This window comes from Astatotilapia calliptera, chromosome 16 (genome assembly GCF_900246225.1).
Source record: "Astatotilapia calliptera chromosome 16, fAstCal1.2, whole genome shotgun sequence".
In the NCBI taxonomy this organism is placed as follows: domain Eukaryota; kingdom Metazoa; phylum Chordata; class Actinopteri; order Cichliformes; family Cichlidae; genus Astatotilapia; species Astatotilapia calliptera.
The window spans coordinates 29898670-29919358 of record NC_039317.1 but is presented as its reverse complement, the minus strand read 5'-3'; the positions used below and the strand labels follow the sequence as shown (position 1 = coordinate 29919358).

The window sequence follows — 20689 nt, the reverse complement described above, 5'->3', positions numbered from 1 at the left end:
TACTTAAAAAACATGTTTCTAAATACTTTGCACCTTCCAATTAACAACTGGTCAAATAGCGCCCCCTTACGGTGCTGTGTAAGTGCGTATCACTAACTCAGTGGGAGAGAGAAGAGAGGACAGGCCAGCTGTCCTAAACAGTAAAATATTCAACTCTTAACAGGAAGAAAGAAGAGCTAGCATTGTTTAATAAACTAACAAGCGCGTGTTTTCAGATAGTGAAATTAATTAAGAATTAAAACAGACGTCGTATAACGGGAAGTTAAACAAATGAAGGTAAGTTTAGCACCGTTAAGCTTTTCTTCGATGGCTTAGAAAGCTAATTGTTTTGGTGCTAACAGCTGCACATTTATCGCCACAGAAACTCCAGTGGAAATGTCTGGGTATGGATAATAAACATTCAGCTCACGGGGGAAAGGAAGACAGCCTGCAAACAGAGTGAGTCCCATACAGCTTGTTTGTCGGGTTTGTTTTTCTGGCCTTGCTTCGTTAGATTGGTATTATGCATATGAACGCGTTCTGAATGAGGAGTGCTTTTGTCTGAAGTGTGAGCTTGTTGTAAAGCCGTGTGCCTACACAGAAGCACCCCGGAGAGAGCTCTTTAAGAGCTGGTGCCGTTTTCCCATCTTGTAAAGGTCACCTGTTGGATAGAACACGTGTCAGAGGTTATCTGCCATATTTGCTCACAGCTGATGTTTACTGCATATGTGAAACGTGGCTGTGTAGAAAAATCATCACCTGATTTTGTTATATGTGGATGGAGAGAGAGAGAGAGAGAGATTCTGTAGCAGACTATATCTATTTCCGCAGATTAGGCTGGCACAGAAAAAGTTGTCCATAATCCCACAGTGATCATGCAGAGTGATTCATAGAGTAAGTTAATAATAGCCACTATTTTTACTCATGAATTGCAATCTTTATGGCGACATGGTTATTCATTAAATGGAGAAACATTGTGCATTTCTTAGATGAAACTCTCTCTTTTCACCTTAGATTTTCTTGAACTTCTGATACAAGTTAAACAAAAACCAAACAGCTGGAGTGCGGTGTGGGACACAGGGTCCTCTGGTGGGGCATTAGGCTCGAAACATTGGGTGTTTTTGACCATAAAGCCTTCAACTGGAGGGCAACTGGAGCTGCATGCTCCCTGCTGCAAACTTATTGGCGGGTCGGGTGATGAACCCTCTGAGATCTACTGACTAATCTGATAAGTATGTCCACTTGCAACCAGCCAAGATTAGATCCTAACATCTTAAAACCATAAGCGAAAGAAAATGGTCCAGCGTAGTCGGTTCACTGTGGTCAAACTGAAAAGTGCATTCCACAAACTCAATAAGCGCTGCTCTGTGACAGCCCGTGGTGACTTGGTTTCTTGATTAACTGCGTTCTGGAAAGATGTCATGTTGGTCTTAACGCAGCTTTTGCGCAATACTTGCATGTCACAAAGCCACAACAGCTGCCTACAACTTAATATTGCTTTTGACGCTGTTCTTTTCCTGCCCGTTTTAATTATAAATCCAAGTGATGCATAAAAATCCAGTCCAGAAGCCAAAGCTGAATTTTCATTATTGACTGAATTTTTTTTTTTTGGGGGGGGTTTCACAGCCATCAGTTTCTCTTCACAACTCATTTCCTTACCATAGCTTTTTTGTGGTCTGATTTACTTGACAGAAACTCTCGAGTGAAATTACAATGCGAGCATGATTTATTCATAGAGATTAAGTTAGATGAGGTTCCCAGAATTGAGACATTTTAATACAGAGGTATTTGCTTGAAAGTCACAAAGGCTACAGTAGAACTTTTGTTCACAGTGTGTTGTTCAGTTGATGTGGGGTATTTCAGATGGCTTTGCCCACCGGAAGTTTAGATGGAATAAAAACAAAACAAATCCCTCCAGTGAATTCTGAGTCTACCGTATTTTGAAAATCCCACAAAGGATGCACACAGGAGATATCTTGGTCAGATGCAGCTAACTTCAGATCTCTGAGCACCCTACCTGTAATGCTGAGCTCAGCATCACTTAATTTAGCGTCTTTTAGTCACTACCTTTATCTCTTTTGATTAAAATGGTCACAACTGTGCATATAAATATTAGGGCTGCCACGATTAGTCGACTAGTCACGATTACGTCGACTATCAAAATCGTCGATGACTAATTTAATAGTTGACGCGTCGTTTGAAGCTTTGTAAGATCCCAAAAGACGCAGGAATAAGTAGTAGGATTTAAGAGTGTAATAACGGACTGAAACAGAAGATGGCAGCACTGCATGCACAAGGATGCCAGCTGCCGTTAAACTCCGAAGAAGAAGCAGTGTCCGGTATCATAGCTGTATCCAAATTCAGGAACCGCATCCTCCTGTGCCCGCATTTGTAGGCCGATTATGTTACAACCAGACGACGAAGACTGTCCAAATTCGAAGATCCCGACAAATGCGCGTTTCATTTCCCCAGATTTGAAGGATGGGTCGGGTGTATACTTCGTGGCCCAACCTATCCCAGAATTCATAGCGCGGCCCTGCTTAGTTTCCAACAATGGCGGCAGCTGGTTAGTTTTAATATTACTCTTTTTATTCTTTCTGGGTCACAAAATAAACGTTTAACATATTTTCAGGCGAGAATGTAGCTGTGTAAACCTCAAATATCTGCTCAGTTTATCAAAACATCACATATTTTCAAAAGTGCTCCGACGTTTTCCGAGACGTCTGTTACCCACCAGCTTGATAGCTAGCCGGGGTTCAAGGCTCACTAGAGCCGTGAGAACACCGGACTCCCGGCAAATCGTTTTCAAACCCACCGCCGTCTTTCGCTACTCAGGTTAAACATGATATATAAGTCACTTAGATAACTTAAAAATGTTATTGTTTGGCTTTTTTCAGTATTTAATTTGTTCCTGAGTAAATCGGTTTGGCTGAGATTAAAATTATAGTTTCTACACAGCTGAATAAACGTCAAGCAGACAACTGATTATCAGAAGTGTGAGATGCTCGAGAACATACTCCAGTGTCCTGTTATATTTTAGATAGCAAGGAGCAGACGGCTGAGTTTATTAAACTTCACCTAAACAATCTCCAGATTTCATTAAAATTTAATAAAATATATTATCTTTATTTTTAGTTAGCACATACCTTAAACACTTAAAGCTGTAAGCTAATGATAGTTATATAAGAGCAGATGCTGCTGGTGCATCTGCTCTTATCCAATGGATGCATGATCTGATTAGTCGACTAATCACAAAAATAATTGGTGACTAGTCGACTATCAAAATAATCATTTGTGGCAGCCCTTATAAACATACAGCTTGTGTCTAAGTGAGTCTGCTTGGTCACCTGACGGATAAACGCCTTCTGAAATTCTTTCTAGAGATAGTCGAAAGTTTGGTCATATGAATGCCTTTCTGCCTTTAGATCAGGAAACTTAAATTTGACAAAGAAAAGAAGCTGTCCAAGACTGTTCAAAGACCCCCTCTCAGTATTAGACATGATTTAGGGTCAAAATTTATGGTTTGTATTTAAAAATGTTAAAGTTTTGTAAGTTTTAGAGTCCTTCTTGTCAAATAACTTTCCAATTTTCTGATCTTGGAGGGTTTTTAATATCTGGCATCAGCTGAACTAGGAATTTAGCTTATTTTATTTTGCAGGGACTATTAGAGTGAATGATTTTTATTGTGCGTTTACTGTAAATTACAGCAGCACATCATCTCACCCTCTGCTCCTGCTTCCTTGGAAGTTAGCATTTAAAAATGATTACCGATTTCTTGCAGAACTGGTGCAGTTCTCTAAAGAGCTGTTGTCTGTCATGGTCTTTATATCCAAGCTTTACCAACATGTTGCTTCAAATGTTTTCTCAGAGTGCTTATTTAATAAGTTAAGTTTACAGAACTGCCAAGACTTTACCTAATGTGAACAGGGTTTTTTGTCAGATTATATTTTTAATCAGGCATGAAGAGATTAGAGGTTTGTTCTGAAGTCTAATTTACATTAGTTTTGTGCATTAAAACGCAGAGAGTTGTGGGCTGTGAGTCATGTGTTGCTCTGGGGACATTGCTATTAGTCCACTGTGCACTCACTCACTCCCTTTTGGTGATGGCAAAAATGGCTCTGGGTAGGTACCAATAATCTAACCAGTATAGGGAAGAAACTGAATGCAACACCTTCATAGCTAAAGCAGATTCCTTGAGTCTTTCATTTGGATTTTTCCACGGGATAACACCACCATATGATGAATCTCTGTTACTCTTGTCAGCTGTATACATAGCCAGTCTTGGAAATTTGTGTGTTGCACCTGTAATAGCAGCAGCATGGTTGACTTGTGAGAAGAGGTGCACATCACTCAGATGTGCCTTCCCATGGAAGCTTCACTACTGTTGTGTGGTTGTTGTTTTTTTTTAAGCTAAGTGCATATGTACTAGTTTTTTTCTTTTCTTTTTTTTTTTCTTTTTTTTTACGTTTCGAGTTGTTTAAACTTGAATGCAAAGGCCATACTGCGAATGTGTTAGATGTTTTAAATGTTTGAAGTACCAGACATCTAAGTATAAACATCAGCCTCAGTCTCAGGCATCAGGGTGGAGCAGATCGTCTGGGCTTAAATCATGCGAGTATAGTGCTGTCAGAAGGGTACAGACAGCATTCATCACATTCCTCAACAGATGCCACAGACGTAAGACCAGCACGCCTTAAATGCATTGGACCTGAACCTGGGGCAGGCAAAACCGAGGAAATCAGAGCTGACTGGGGCACTGACAGAGAATGCTTTGAGGTAAAAAAAAGAAAATTACTGTTAAGCAGACTTCTTACCATTTCCTCGTCTGCTGAGCTGCACCACCCAAAATGTATAAACAGACCTGATGAATATGTGTGTTGATGGATGCAATAGCACGCATTTCAACAGCAAATTAAACTGCACATGGCAGTATGGAATGTACTAGCATTAAAGTTTCCTATTATGTCTGTTTCCAGGTTTCCCTTACAGTGTTAGATACACTGCATGAAAGGGAGATGGACCTCACAACATCTTTGTTTATCTCAATGCATCAAATTAAAGTAACAAAAAAAAAAGATTTCCCACCTGGCCTGAAAAAAGATGCACTTTTTAATAGGAATGATGTAAAATGTAAAGTATTTAATTTTTTTGTGTGTGTAATTGATGAAAGCAGGGTTATTGCTAGTTGTCTTCCTTGACCAGTTTTTATAGGGTCCATTTTAATATCCCATTGTGGAGAAGTGGTTGTGCTAGACCTTTGAAATGTTTTAGGGTAAATGTATGGACTCTCAGGGGTGTAGCTCAAGTTAACACAGAATGATGGATTGAAAGATGTAGAGTCTCTGGCAGCAGATTTGGAGGCCTGTAAAAACCACAGCTTTGTAGGTATGGGACTGATTTTTTTTTTTTTTTTAGCATATTCTCATATACATAGCACATTATTTATAACAGTCCAAATCAGGTGACTGGTTTGACAGATATTACAGTTTGAATGTGGTAGGAAAAACACACATTTTCATCTAACTTTAGAATAATATTCCCAAATTACAAAGCCAAGTTCCAAATCAGAATTTCTTTTTATTTGTAGAAAGGGTGAAGTTAATACTACGGCCAATATGCTGCTGCTGCTGATGATGGTGATGAACTCTCTCCAAGACGGAACATTTCCATGTAACACTTTTTAAAGCAACTTATAAGATATTTCCAGAAACACTTTTGAGATGGTGAGAGTTAGAGCAGTTGAGTTCCACATGCAATCAGAAAAGTAAAGATTCTTGGAATTCAAAAAAAACCCCAAACACCCCAAACAAAACACGCCAGTGGCGCAATTGCTGGACAACACACTCATAACTGGCTCTGTTTTAGTTTTTCGCTAACTGCTTTAACACAGCCAAGGTCTTTGGACTGCTGAGCACAACATACCAGCACTATTACTTTTTCCTGACTCAGAACATGTAGTGAGCTTTAGCTTGTGGCAAAGATAATCAGCATACATTGTTTGTGCATTGTTCTGCTTTTGAAATGGTTCTAATTTCTTTTAGCTTTTAAGAATTGTTTCAAAGGTTGGCTGTGATGAACAGCCAGGCAGTTGAGATTCTTTCGGGACAGTCATCATATTTGTGTGAGCAGAATGAGTTTGAAGCTCTCCACATTTCTGCTATTCTTAATTGACCGGATCTAATGACATTATTTATGTTTTTTTTCTGTGAATAAGGACTATTTTCTTGTAATTGGATCACATTTGAAATATGTAATTGGTTGATGTCAGTGCTAGGCATTCATTCTTTGCATAGTTCACAACTGCTATTTGTGGTATTTTAAGCTTTAAAGAGCTTGTTGACATTTTGAACGATTGAGATGTACTGCCAAAAAAATAAAATAAATAAAAAATCCCAAATTCCACAGCTTTCCCAACCTCAGTCCTTCATGTTAAGATTTGTCACATTTGTCAGTTTGGGATTTTCCCAGGAATTTTCAAGAGATGTCTAAACTTCAGAGGAAAAACAAAAAAATGTAAGAACAGCACTGTGAAAACACAACGTGGATTATCTGCCATCGTGAGCAGGGATAAGGCGCACGGTTCTTAAAAGAAAACAATCCAAAGAATTTGCATGTGCAGAAACTTCCAGCTCCAAGATGTGTTCCTGAGCGACTGAACAGGAAATCTTGACTTGGAGCGAACATAAGCATCTTTTTTCACATTTCATTTTTAACATTTTAACATTTTGTCTCCTTTTTCCTGTTCCTGTCTGCCACTGGGGCAAAACACCAGCAGGAGAGGGATTGTGTTTGATTGTGGTGGACCAAAACCCAGACTACTGACCAATACGCACTTTGAATCGGGCTTCGAAGGATCAGATTCAAAGTGATGGAGTGGAGAATGGAAGCAGGCAGATCTCTGTGGGTTGGAAGACTTTGTGAGTTGGGAAAGATTTTTGCCAGAGGACAGCCAAGTGGATGGCATCTGTGGTCAGCAAGGCATTGCCTTTATTTCCTTGGATCAAAGTTAGCCAGGACTCGGTCTGTTTAAAGTAGGCTTTGTAAAACTCTAACTTGGCAGCTTTTAACTTGGAATAATAAAAATACATCTGATTTGTAATGCACCTTTCATACAAAAATGCAGCTTTGTTGCCATGTTCCCAGTGAGCAGCCATTTCTTAACCACAGTTTTTGTTATGTGTACCCTTGTGGGTCACATGCAATTTTGAATAGCTAAAGACAAGATGGAACTTAAAAATATACAAACGGCTTCCTGCCGACTAAAGAATTCAGGTCAGCTGTTTACATGGGATGTGATTTTATTCTAGTCTTGTGTTTAAATGTCACAACACATTCAATCAGAACAGTGTTAAATGCTTTGCATGACTCATGGTTCAAAATAATCCTTGTTTTTCAGTCCTTCAGTTCATTCTGTCTGAACAAAGCTGTTTTAGCTCCTGTCCTTTATGGCCCCTCTCCCTTTAAACCACCTTTGTGCTGATTAATTGCAAGAGGCAACCAAGGTGGGGAGTCGGGGGCAATTTAGACTCTCTAATTAACCTAACAAGCAAAGAGAAGAAGCCAAAGTGCCTGAAAAGAGCCCCCCCATGCATTGGGAGAACATTGAAACTCCATAAAGAAGGCATCCTCAACTAAAAAACGTCTTGCTATGAGGGAACAGCACCAACTACCACATTATAACACATTATTAAAACTTTGCCCAGGGTTCATGTTAGCACCCTCAAAAGGAAAAGCACAACATATAAGATTTTACGTTGAAAACAAACTCTTCACAGAGTAGTTGAGCTTGGAAGCCAGCAGTCTTGGAAAGCAAAGAAGCATACGTCCCCACGCATTTTAGGCCAAGATGGGATGCATGAATGCAGAGCAAGGGGCAATGCAGCCAGCAGTGAATCACATTAAAGCTCTTGTGTGGTAGAATTCTTCTTTTAATCTGTTTTTGAAAACATTTACTCCGTTGCATTGAAATTCCAGCTGTTTATTCAGATTTAGGTGTTTATATGGAGCATTTTTTTAATCTTGTGTTTGGTTTTTAATGCGATTAGAATCATTATACCACGCGCCATGTAAATGTAGCTATTCTTCTACCAGCCGCAGGCCTTTTATTTACCCTGTAGTCAAATATTTTCATTCTAATTTTCATGAGTTGATTTGTAGCTTAGATAGCCTGACTACACTAGACCGCATACATGTTCTTCCCAGCTGCCTTTGCTAACCACGTCTCAGTTGTGTATTCTATTTATGCCACTCATGACACCAGAGAACCAACCAGCTTTGCCCGGGCTTTATGACAACACCTGGCTTGTATTTAACAGGCCTATAAATAGACTTTCCTCCAAATACAAACCACCTGGATGGGGTCAAACCACTGTCACACGCATCCATTTCAGTTTTGCCAGAAAGAGTTATCTGAGATGTAACGATGGTGGTGAACAGTGATTTACATAGATGATATCCATCAGAGCCTGTGGTCAGCCCTGTGGTCTGTGAAGACTAAGCACACACATGGAGGCTTTTTGGTGTCTACTCCATCATTGCTAACCAATGTAAGTTAAAGGGAAAAAACGTGATTTACTCTGAGTGAATTTTAATCGTCTTGTAATGGTTTTACTGCTTAGTCCCGCATAACTGATGGGTTTGGGATGGGCCTTACACATGAAATGTCTGTGTTTGGTTTTCAGTAATTGCTTTTGCATGACTTGGTCACAGGTGTCAGGCAGAGACTTTTGGTAAATGTTTGGCATGGTAGAGTAAGAAAAGTTTCAGGGCCTACCTGGAATAGTCCGGGCTTTAAATAGCGACAAGGCGTTACCCGTTTCCTCTGCCGGTTCACTCACAAACACACATGAACTGATGAAAGTTGACTGGAAATTATGAAGACTTGGAGAAAATAAGAGCAATTTTGCAGTAATTGCCGTCAAGCTGTTAGGTCTTCCAGTGCAAAGGCTGCATTGCGTGTTGGGAGTGTGAGTGTGGTGGGAGGTAGATATTTTTAGAATCAAACTCCTCTGTTCCAATGGCATGGCACTCAAGCACAACATACCTTCTGTGCTGTGCTTTCCTCCTTAAGACGAGCACTTTCCCTTCTATGTTTTGTGTGCTGGGCTGGCGGCCAAGACGGTGGCTTCACAAAGGGTCACAGAGCAGGGGCTTTTAATATGACCGGCTTTTGCTGACTCAAAAAAAGCAGTCCGTGGAAGGATTTATGTAACTACATAACAGCAACAGACTGAACTTAGATGTTCCCTTTAAGGAAGGCTTATCTAAAAAGAAAAGATTGCGAGGTTTGGAAAAATGTGATTGTGTAGTAAGACAGTTGTCTATCTTCATACGATCCTGTTGTCGTCACTGTTTACTTGGAGGCAATCTGAAAGCATCCTGTGGCTCATTCGCTGCTCATTTTGTTTTTTGTTTTTTAAATAAATGCCAGTAGATAAGAGTTTTACCAGCCAGGGAGGAAATTATTGTAATTACTTTATATACTACAGGATATTGCATAATTTAGTAGTAGCTTTCCAAATAAAATACATGTAGTCACGTACACCCTGAATAGAACAAGCAGTGGTGACTGCTGTCACCCGGCCACTCAGTTGACAACAGTCTAAGAAATATGGAGATCTGATCCAGTGATTTCAAGCCCTTGATTCAAAGACTAGGATTAGAGACATTTGCACACCAGCTAAATTTAACTATTGCATAGAGCTGGGCGATATAAGATTTTTTCATATCACGATATGTTTTTTTTTTTCATTTCAGGCGATAACGATATCTATCACGATATAAGCCAAATAACTATATTTGTAAGATTTTAAATGTGCCGTTGCTCACAAGTAAAATGTGAAATAATCAGCAGCTTGTTTTTATTTAAATATTTATTTCCCATAATAAGTTCAACAGGGTAGATGTACTTAAGGAACATGAGACTTTTTCAGCTAAATAAAGGCAAATATGGCAAACTACATAAAAGGCAGCCGCTGAAGCGTTTAAGTTTCAAAATAGAACAAACAAAACAGGCTACTAAATTGTCAGTTCCACTTAGAAACAAAATATTAATTCTAAAAATAAATCTGTTTGTTTTGTAACTTGTCATCAGACAAAATTGACTAACTTTTGTCAATATCAAATAAAGTGAGAACTAAAAGGAAATTCTCAATGTCTCCTTGTTGTATAGCTTAGCTTTTCAAACAGTTACTTTAGTCTGACAAAAGCCGAATGACGAATTAGCGCTTCCAGTCAGAGATTGAGCATGCACCGCTTTATTGTATTTCCAGACTTGCTTTCGGCACATTTACAGTACGCGCTACTCTGTTTTTGTCAGACTTGAAATAGCCGAAATACCTTCACACTACGGAACTTCTATGGCTCTTCCGTTCGACAATCTCTCCGACGTTGGAACCATCATCTGTTTTCTCTTTGGTAACCTTCGGTCACGCTCGGTTGATCTTTCTCTAGTCGGCGCACTCATTTCCTCCATTACCGGGCGGCACAGCGGCTGGCTGCTTCCCAAACAAATACACATGTGCGGCACGTAACAAGTCACGTCACGTGACGCTGCGGCTGTGATTGGTTCGGCTCTGCGCTACTTAATTTGGGTTGGCTGTTGTTCTTTTTTTTTTTTTTTTTTTTTTTAAGAGGACAAGAGAGACGAGGCCTATCGCAATAGTTTAACTTTTCTATCAAGGAAAAGTTATTTCGCAATACATATCGTTATCGTTCTATCGCCCAGCTCTACTATTACAGTAGCAGAAATATAGAGTATTGATAAACAGGTTCTTTTTCTAACTTCGCTCGGTGTTTCACTATGGGAATCCCCTCGGCGCAGGTTCAAAGGACATCATAGCATTTTGATCTTGATTTTATTAATAGAATTTTTATATATACATATACACGCCCGATTGCCACTGTAGCTTCTTTTCAGGCCCACAGTTTGTGAAACTGCCTTGCAGTTTCTCAGGTCATTGCACAGTCTGACCTCAGGTGAAATTACTGGGGAAAAATGTTACATTATGTTAACACATGCCTGAATGCACTAGATCAGCAACTTAAAGTTCTGCTTTTATAGAGATGTGCATGCTTGCTGATGATGAATTAACCACATGCATTTTATTAGCAGCACTTGGCTGCGACTTACTCTCTTAATTACTATGGAAACAGTAACCTGTACTTAGTTTTTCACAGGCCATCAGTCCTCTATTTTTTCCTAAATTCTTTTATAGGGAAAAGATCTAAATACAACTGATGCAGAGAGCAATATAAAGTTGACTTGCTGAATCATGAGAACAATAATTCCCTGTTTCCTTCAAATCCCCCCCCCCCCCCCCCCCCAAAAAAAAAAAAAAAAATCCACAAAAGCATCACATTCCCTAACTATGCCCAAGAGCAGCAGAACTGTCTGTGATAAATGTGCCGTGGTCATAACAGCTGGGGGATGACAGAAGCTGTCAGACTACAGATTAACTCAAAACCCCACTGAAAGCAGTCATGTCACTTCTTACCTGATGTGCACAGAAGAGCTGATATGCACACACGCACGCACACACACGACTGCACACAGAAGTACAAACTAAACTGCCAGCAACTTTGTTTTGTTGCACACATGGCTGAGATGATCTCTTATCATGATTTGCTTTTGCACACATGCACACACAAAAACAGGCATGAAAGATCAAACACATGAGATATAGATCAGAGCACGGATGTGCACAAAGCATATACCGTACACCTCCACCCACTCAAATCACACAGGTAAGTTTTATTGTGTCTTGATGATAAGCCATTAGTACTGCAAATGTTCTTTCTGATTTATTTCTCTCAAGCTTCCCACACTGTTTTTTTTTTTTCTTTTTTTTTTTTTTATCTCAGCAAGTGGAAAGAGGTGGAATTGCTTCTTGCCTATACTGTGAAAAAACAGTGCTGGGGTCTGAAGTGATGGCACTTATGTGGAAGACTTTATTAAAGCTCAGATATAATAAGTTGGAGCAAATGATATTGGTTTTATATTAAAACGTTAGTTGAGCACCTTAGAACACACAGTAACTTGTGTTCCAGATTTCATTACTGCAGAATCTGCTTGTGTTCTATCAAGTGGATAAATATGCTTTATTTTGTTCTTCCAGATGCTTAATGGTATGCAAGATAATACTGTCAGAAGCAGGCAGTCATTCACTGAGAGGCTGTTTGTCAAATTCCATTAAGCAACAAAAATGCAGGAACAACATGTAAACTACCAGATATTAGACTGATATCAGACTGCGTGGGTGAGATTAAACATGTCATGCTTTTTTTTGCTGCAAACCCTACGACTAGTACAAACTTCAAAAGATTTGGAAAAAAAAAACACTCCATAAAAATGAAAAAACTCTGCAAGACAACGTTAGCATGTCATAAGTCTACATCTACATGGCGGGCCATTTATATGGATACACCGTAATAACACGGGAATGGTTGGTGATATTAAAGTCCTGTTTGTGGCACATTAGTATATGTGAGGGGGCAAACTCCTCAAGATGGGTGGTGACCATGGTGGCCATTTAGAAGTCGGCCATCTTGGATACAACTTTTGTTTTTTCAATAGGAAGAGGGCCATGTGACACATCAAACTTATTGGTAATGTCACAAGAAAAACAATGGTGTGCTTGGTTTCAACGTAAATGTATTCTTTCATGAGTTATTTACAAGTTTCTCTTTGTTCACAGCCATTCAAAGAGGTTAACATGTGAGGAGCGGATCGAGACCACCCATCTCCCATGCTACAGTCAGCAAACTGCTTGCTAAGTTTCGTGAAACTGGTTCAATGTTGGATTTGCCAAAATGTGGACGCAAGAAAACTGTCACTAATGAAGAAACATCAGTGGCTGTCCTAGCTTCATTCAGCAAGAGCCCACAGCGTAGCACTCGCCGCATGTCACTGGAGAGTGGCATTAGTCGAACATCCCTTCGGCGGATATTAGCTACTCACAAATGGCACCCTTACAAACTCCAGCTACTGCAGCATCTCAACGAGGATGACCCATATCGGTGCGCAGAATGGGCAAAACAAAAATTGGAACAGGACCCTCAGTTCACGCAGAAGATTTTGTTCAGTGATGAGGCAAACTTTTATGTGAATGGTGAAGTTAACAAACAAAACCACCGCTATTGGTCTGACACTAACCCACATTGGATGGATCCCTCCAAGACTGTTGGAACAACAAAAGTGATGGTTTGGTGTGGTATATGGGGTACAACAATAGTGGGTCCATTCTTCATCAATGGAAACCTCAAGGCCACTGGATATTTGAAATTGCTACATGATGTGTTTCCCTCTTTATGCACTGAAGCTGGCATGTTCCCTGAGATTTTTCAGCAAGATGGTCCACCACCACATTATGGGTGCCAGGTCTGAGCATTCCTAGATGAACAGTCTCCTGGAAAGTGGATTGGTTGTCGTGGGCCAGTTGAATGGTCCCCAAGGTCTCCCAATCTGACCCCCTTAGACTTTTATCTTTGGGGTCATCTGAAGGCAATTGTCTATGGTGTGAAGATATGAGATGTGCAGCACCTGAAACTACGATACTGGATGCCTGTGCTGGCATTTCTCCTGCGGTGTTGTTATCAGTGTGTGAAGAGTGGGAGAAGAGGGTTGCATTGACAATCCAACACAATGGGCAGCACATTGAACACATTTTATAAGTGGTCAGAAACTTGTAAATAACTCATGAAAGAATACATTTACGTTGAAACCAAGCACACCATTGTTTTTCTTGTGACATTACCAATAAGTTTGATGTGTCACATGGCCCTCTTCCTATTGAAAAAACAAAAGTTGTATCCAAGATGGCCGACTTCTAAATGGTCACCATGGTCACCACCCATCTTGAGGAGTTTGCCCCCTCACATATACTAATGTGTCACAAACAGGACTTTAATATCACCAACCATTCCCATGTTATTACGGTGTATCCATAATGTGTCACAAACAGGACTTTAATATCACCAACCATTCCCATGTTATTACGGTGTATCCATATAAATGGCCCACCCTGCACAAAAATTCAAGTGTGAATGCATAGGGCAAAAAGGTGATGGGTTCTCTGGAGGGGCTGGTCAAAAAAGGGAAAATCATGATCATGAAAAGCAACATGATTATTAATTGATTTTGAAATAATTGTGGATTCAAGTGCAGGAAAACCAAATCTTTTCATTGATGTGGCTTTCTTTGCGCTTTAACTATAATTCCCTTGAAAAATAAATATGAACTTACTAATTTAGCCACAGTCATACTGGGAGTCAAATGAAAGGGCCATGCTGAAAAGAAAAACAAGAAAATTTATGCAAAACTGAAAAGATGAAATATTTGATATTATCACTTCATATAAAGAGACTCCTTCAGCTCCAAATCACACACTTCAAGAGACCAGTTGGCAATCATATGAGAGTCACTGGTCGCAATGGAAAATTGTCTATTCCCTGACTGGTTGGTGACTGGTTACTAGAGGTTGCTGGCTGTAGCTAGGTGAAATCTCTTTGTGATTTCTTTAGTCACTAGCAGATTGTTAACCTGTGCTTTTCTGCAAACACTAATCAACTACTCATAGAGCAACTGTAAAACCTAGAAAATCTGCAGTGCAAACTGAAACATTTTCACATTCACATAATAAACAGTCCACATTTCTCTTTTGTGTCACACTTTTCAGTGAAGCTACTTATCAGGGAATACATTTCTTTTCTCCACGGGTAGTTGACGTGGGGGTAGTTGACAAGTGTCTTGGTAGTGTGATTAGGGCCTAAACTTGTGGGTAGGGCTCTGAATTTTTAACCTAACAGCACCCTCTTCGCTCCTGTAAAGACTGCTGTGTTGGGTTTCTTGTTTGCTTTAGCTCATTGTCATAGTTCTGTTATTATTTGACTGTTGGAGAGATTCAAAGTCAGAGCAAATTTTACACAAGCCTTCACACACAGAGTGATGGCTTCCTATAATGTTATTGTGAGCACAATTTTCTGAGGATTATCCCTTTGGACCACGCAGTGATTAATAGGCCTCCTGTACCTTGCAGCACCATTCTTACCCAAATTAATACATTTCTTGGAAAAGTTTGGGGCCGGTTTCAACTGTCTGTCATGCAGTTCCATCGAAACTCTCAAATCTCTGTGTGTGCTCCTTGCAACTTGTATTTGGGCTTGCGTGTGCGTGTTGGCATTGTATATGGCATTGTCCTATTTGCACTCCAAATAAGTAGTTCAAATGAGTATCTACTGAAGCACGCACACCAAACGTCATTAATCATTATCCCATCATCCCTCCCATCAGTTTTTAAAGATATTAACTGTAGCGCCTCTGATTGTAGTTGACAGTTTCTTTTTGCATTATTAGTTATGCCAATGTAGTTGTAAAAGCATCATACCATTCATAAAAGTACCCCCATTCGAGTCTCGATGTGCTGGCTGGTTATCAATTAGCAGAAAGAATCAACATGCCACATGAAAAAGATGAGGGGGATTGTTTTTGGCTTTGAGGCTTTTTTTTTTTTAACCCGCAGGTCATAAAATGATCAAGCAGTCCTTGGAATGCATAGTGGAACTCTTAAAACGTCCTTCAGTGCCAGAAGGCAAACCTAAAAGGAGCAGAAATATTGCCAGCTGTTGCAATCAGAATGGGAGGAGGTACATTTTTAACCTTTACAATATCACATCGTTTATTTTTGGGATTAATATAAACCGAAGGCTTACAGCAGATGTTTTCATAAGCTTGAATTTTTGTATTTATATACTTGCAGTAAATCATGCCACCTTACAGAGCTGTAATCAGTTTTACACATATCATATTTCTTTCCAGTTTGTCCATCGTCAATAAAGTATGCTGAAACAAAGTATAGGTTTTGTAATGAGAAAACAAATTGGCAACAGTTTTAGTAGTTCATTAAATGGTTAAAATAAAGTTTTTATTTGTCATCATGGTAAAGGATGGTAGGGTTAGACATGACCAAAGGTTCAAATATTTAGGTTGGTGTATGTGCAGGTAATCCGTGTGAGGAATTCGGACTTCTGTCTAGTCTAACCATATGTGTTGAGTATTGTTTGAATACATTTGTACTTAAACCTTGTGATTATGCAGTGCATCCAGTCAGAAGAGAGTTGGCTTAATGGGAAGACCTTAAAGAGGGATGAGCTAAAACTGCTTGTTTTAGACAGAGGATGAAGTGAGGGGCTAAACAAAGACCAGTACAAGCTACTAATGGACCCCAACGATGAGGAGCTGGATGCTAACATGTCCTTTTTAAGCTGGCCAGGGAATGGAAAATATGTTACCTTGGGCTTGATAAAGTTTGATGTATCTGTAGTGTGTTTTCTGTGAACAGTGTATATGTAAATATAAATGATAATATAACAGTAAAACAGAAAATATTCTAAGTGCTTGGTTTGGTTGCAAGCTTTATGCCCCCAGGCACTTGTGTAAACTGCACTTAAGCCAAGCTGAACTGTTTTTTTTTTTTTTTTGTTTTTTTTTTTTTTGTTTTTTGTGTGCAAACTGCTGTTGAATTCAGCTTGTCAAACACGGCTTGTCTTAATTACCGTCTCATAGAGCGTCCCTGTCATTCCAAAGAAGATTGAGACGTCTAACAAGCTGACACGGTCGTTTGTACTTTGAACTGAGCTCGAGAGTCTAGAGACATTCAACAAAAATGGCCACAACAGATGGGCCTCTCCTCTCTCTGGGAGCTGACACATGGAAAAATGAAGGTACACTGGAATGAATGTGTAGGTTTCTGCATATAGTGGAGATGTAAAATGCGAGGAAAGGAATGAATGCTAGCGTCTGCCCATGGACCGTGGCTCCTGGTACTCGATGCTTAAGTGCGATAGCGTGCATAAAGAATTTATGCATAACTGAGTTAGAGACAGGGCGGGTCGGGTACAACATGAATAAATTGACAGACAAACAGACATATGACCTGCGAGTAGCTGTGGAGTCGTTTGTACAGCCTCGCCTTTTATTGGTTTCACTTTAAGCCGGTCTCCGAATCTACACACTGGTTTCATTTAGCCCAACTCATGCTAGGTGTGGCACAGTGGCAGGCGAAAGGAAACCAAAACCAAATGGGTCCCGGGCTTGGCCCCTTAGCTGAAGCCGCCGTTGGTCCCTCCAGAAGCTGGCTGCTGTCTCGTGGCTGCCCAGGAAGAAACGAGTGTAAATCAGGCTACATAGGCGTGGTCCACCGCAAAGCACACCACTGCACAGCCAGCCACATTGTAGATTGGCACAGGGACAGCCGGCAGACATAAGCCCCGTATCCTAACATGCAGTGAGGGGTTCACGGGAGGTTGGAGAGGCCAGCTGTGTGTGTTACGGTTTCTGAGGGCATTCACTCTTAACGAAGAAAGACACCTCTGGCAAAACGGATCAAGTAAGTGGAGGACGGTAAGGGAAGAGGGCAGCAGGAACACAAGGGCACAGCGAGTGCACTGTGCCAGCACCGCTGCAGCACTAAGAAAACAAGCGCCATGACCAAACTTCATGAGGCGAGCAGTGAACATGCAGTCGAGGAGGAGGAGGAGACGACCGAGTGCCCTGCCAGCCCTCAGATTTAAACCAGAGCTTGAGTTTGTTGATTTTCTCGTAAGAAGGCAACAGTCATGCCAGCTCCGTTTTAATTCACATGGCTACTTTGCATGAGAGATGGTGAAAGCATACCTTTTAGGACTTTGTAAATGAGCCATTTGTTTTAATTTCAGTTGGTGTGCGTGAGTGGCCGCGAGTGGTTTTGCTCTTAAATGTGTCAACGTGCTTGTCTGCAGAAACACTGTAAAATCTTATTTGTGTGACTAATGCAGCACATATTACATTATATTTGGATAAACAACACATGCTCATAACCTAATTTATCCATTCATTCATCTCTCAGAGAAGTAGCACGTGAGGTTGTGAATCTCATTGATGTGTGTGCTAGTTTTGCCTGAGCATAACCAGTAGCTTCTAGGGTTGGGTGATCTGCAGAACAGTCTGATGATCCTGTTCCCTTTGTGACATTGACAATAACCAATATCATCACTGCAGGGTGGTCACTACTACTACGTGCCTGTTTACACTCTTCTCAAAGCCCTACAAACACATAGACACAGCAGAGTCCTTCGCCAACAAACATACAACAATGAAACAGTGGTGCGAGCACGAATGTGGACACTCAGACATGTCAGGGACATGAAGAGTTGCCAATGTGAAAATACAGTGGGGAAGATTAAATTTGATAAGATGACCTGATGGAAGACTTTCTATTCCAGTATGCTTACCAAAGCAGACAGTTGAGTTTAAATGGAAAGCAGCTAAAGCTAAATATTAACAAAAATGTCCATGGCCACAAATCCCTGGTGTGTGTGTGTGTGTGTGTGTGTGTGTGCGCGCGCATACAGTATATAGGCCACAACAAGACCCAGATGCAGGAGTGGAAGAACGTCGAAGGATCATTTGCTCTGATGCAAGAATCCAAACACAACAGAATGACAGCAGCGGGCTAAGCTTCAGGCACTGTGAAAACTGGACAAAACAAAGGTTGAACTGTATCACAATAAATAAAAAGACAAATCAACGATAAATGAAAAATGTTCAGATTAGATGCACTACAACACAGACATGACTCAGCCATGAAGGTAAGTGCTCAGAGGGTCCACTCATCATTAACCATAGCCCCGAGCTTTGTAGAAAGGGGGGATACATTTAACTTATAAAACAAGCCATTTTATTGTATTTAATCTAATTGTTACATTGTTTTCTTAGTTACTAGTAATGTTCAAGAAGAATTAAAGCTGCTGCAGGACAGAAATGTAACTCTCAAATGACAGAAGCTTGGTACCTTGCTTTATGTATGCAAACAGTTAAGCTGAGGCCCTTGCAAAGAGACACATAAAAAGACAGACTGAACCAGATAGATTGTAATCTGTCAGAAGGACTTTGCTGTCCTATTTTTACTCTAGTGTGACTGAGCCATAAATGATCAAAAGTTGTAATGGTAATAAATCAGAATGATCATTGGCTGATACCTGCTGATATGTTAGCAATAATTTAATGTGGTAGATTTAACTGCTATGGTTGAGTTCGATATCCCTATCAGTAAATTGGTATTCACTGTTTCCATTGGTCTGTTTCTGATGCTGTGGTGCAACATAAAGATGGGAGAATATATTGATATTGGTATTGGTTGTCATTCGGACAGTCCTTATGTGTTCTGAGCAGTGAGATGCTACTTTTTAAATACTGTTATGTAAGGTTTTTGTAATCATGTCTTATGTTTCTGGTGTGGTATTGTGTTGGTGTATTTATATGTACACATGTTGTAGCTTTGTCTAGTCACCAGGAAGTCTGAACATGACAATAGCTAAAATGAATCCAGCAACATTTACTGTGAAATAAAGTGGCATAAAAGTAAAACATAAGCACCTCAAAATTGTAGTTTCAGTTAAAGCACTTGGGAGTTATGCCTCTGCCAAGCCATCTGCCTCCTTATGCTGACTTTGTTCTTCTTTTTAACTGTAGGAATGTGGAGTTTAGTTGAATGGGAATAAGTTTTAAAAGACGGGGTCGCCTGGTATTAATAAACCCAACAGCTGAGATCTGCTCACATTGTGAGTCAGATCACCTCCAGGTCTGGCCGGTGCAGTCGCATTCCTATGACAGTGTGTACATGTAGTGTGTCTGCATTTACAACTTGCATTAATGTGTTTTGCCTTATCCAAGCTGGACTCTAGACTGCACATTAAAGTGATTTTTATTAATCAGAAATGTGTGGGTTTGGATTTAGATGTGGAGCATTTGCTAGAACCTTTGAGATCATGTTTTAATTACTCTCACTGGATACATCCTCCTACAAAATGCCAGAGCATGCAAGATTTCGTTTTTTTTAAAGCTTTCTTTAAACTCTTTATGTGCTTTGATTTGTCCTATTCTACGTGTGGGTTGTGAGTTTTGTGTGTTTTTGCATGAAACGTGCTCCCTATGTATCTGTGGCCATGCAGAACATCTGTGTGGGAACTGAAAAACTTGAAGTAATAAAAGCTTTTATAAGGTTACCAAAGAGCATGTCTCAGCATCCTACACAGACCACTTTTACAATCTAATCAATTTCTCATTATGATGGTGGTTTTGATTTCTATGCCAAAAGGTTAACACCCGACTCCACACGTTCCCCCAAGAACTAAATGAATTTCTCTTGTTCTGCCAATACCACCAAAGGGGGCTTAAGCAGGCTTATTTCAATTATCTTCCATTAATGTTAACTTTTTGCCCCGAGGTTATTAAAAACTTAGGACTGTCTACTTTGATTTTAGCACATAGTTTAGTCTCTGTGGCAGTTTTTTGTTTTGTTTTTTTTGAATGGAAAACAAGATCTTGGCTTTAGTGAAGGTTTTATTCTTGTGTACAAGGCAAAATAATTGCAGATCTGCACTGACACACGTTGAGTCATTCTGAATACAAGCTGAGAAATTATCCAATTGATCCTGACCTTTTGAGATGGGCTCTCTAAGACCAGCTCTTCCTCAGTTCCAGACATGGTCTGCTGGCAGTCCTCAAGCTCTGAACCGTGTGACTCCTACAGAGGACTGTCCTGCCAGGCTAAATTTCTTTCACCTGCTCTAAAGTTAGACTGCCCTTTCTTTGGCACTTCCTTGGCTCTACCTTAACACTTGGTTTCTGGAAGGCAGCTGAGCATACCGAGCATGTTCCCATGTGACTTTCTCT

At 40.2% G+C, this 20689-nt stretch overlaps 1 long non-coding RNA gene across 2 annotated transcripts; it reads left to right on the top strand.

Annotated features, from left to right (window-relative positions):
• Positions 1-51: 51 nt before the first annotated feature.
• LOC113007276 (uncharacterized) lies at positions 52-20254 on the top strand. Of its 2 annotated transcripts, none has more exons than XR_003269898.1 (4): positions 52-276; positions 362-438; positions 4646-4755; positions 18367-20254. It is a non-coding gene; the product is annotated as an uncharacterized LOC113007276 (long non-coding RNA). The 2 variants fall into 2 exon arrangements; XR_003269897.1 differs by lacking the exon at positions 18367-20254 and adding an exon at positions 4956-6381 and having other exon boundaries at positions 53-276.
• Positions 20255-20689: the final 435 nt, after the last annotated feature.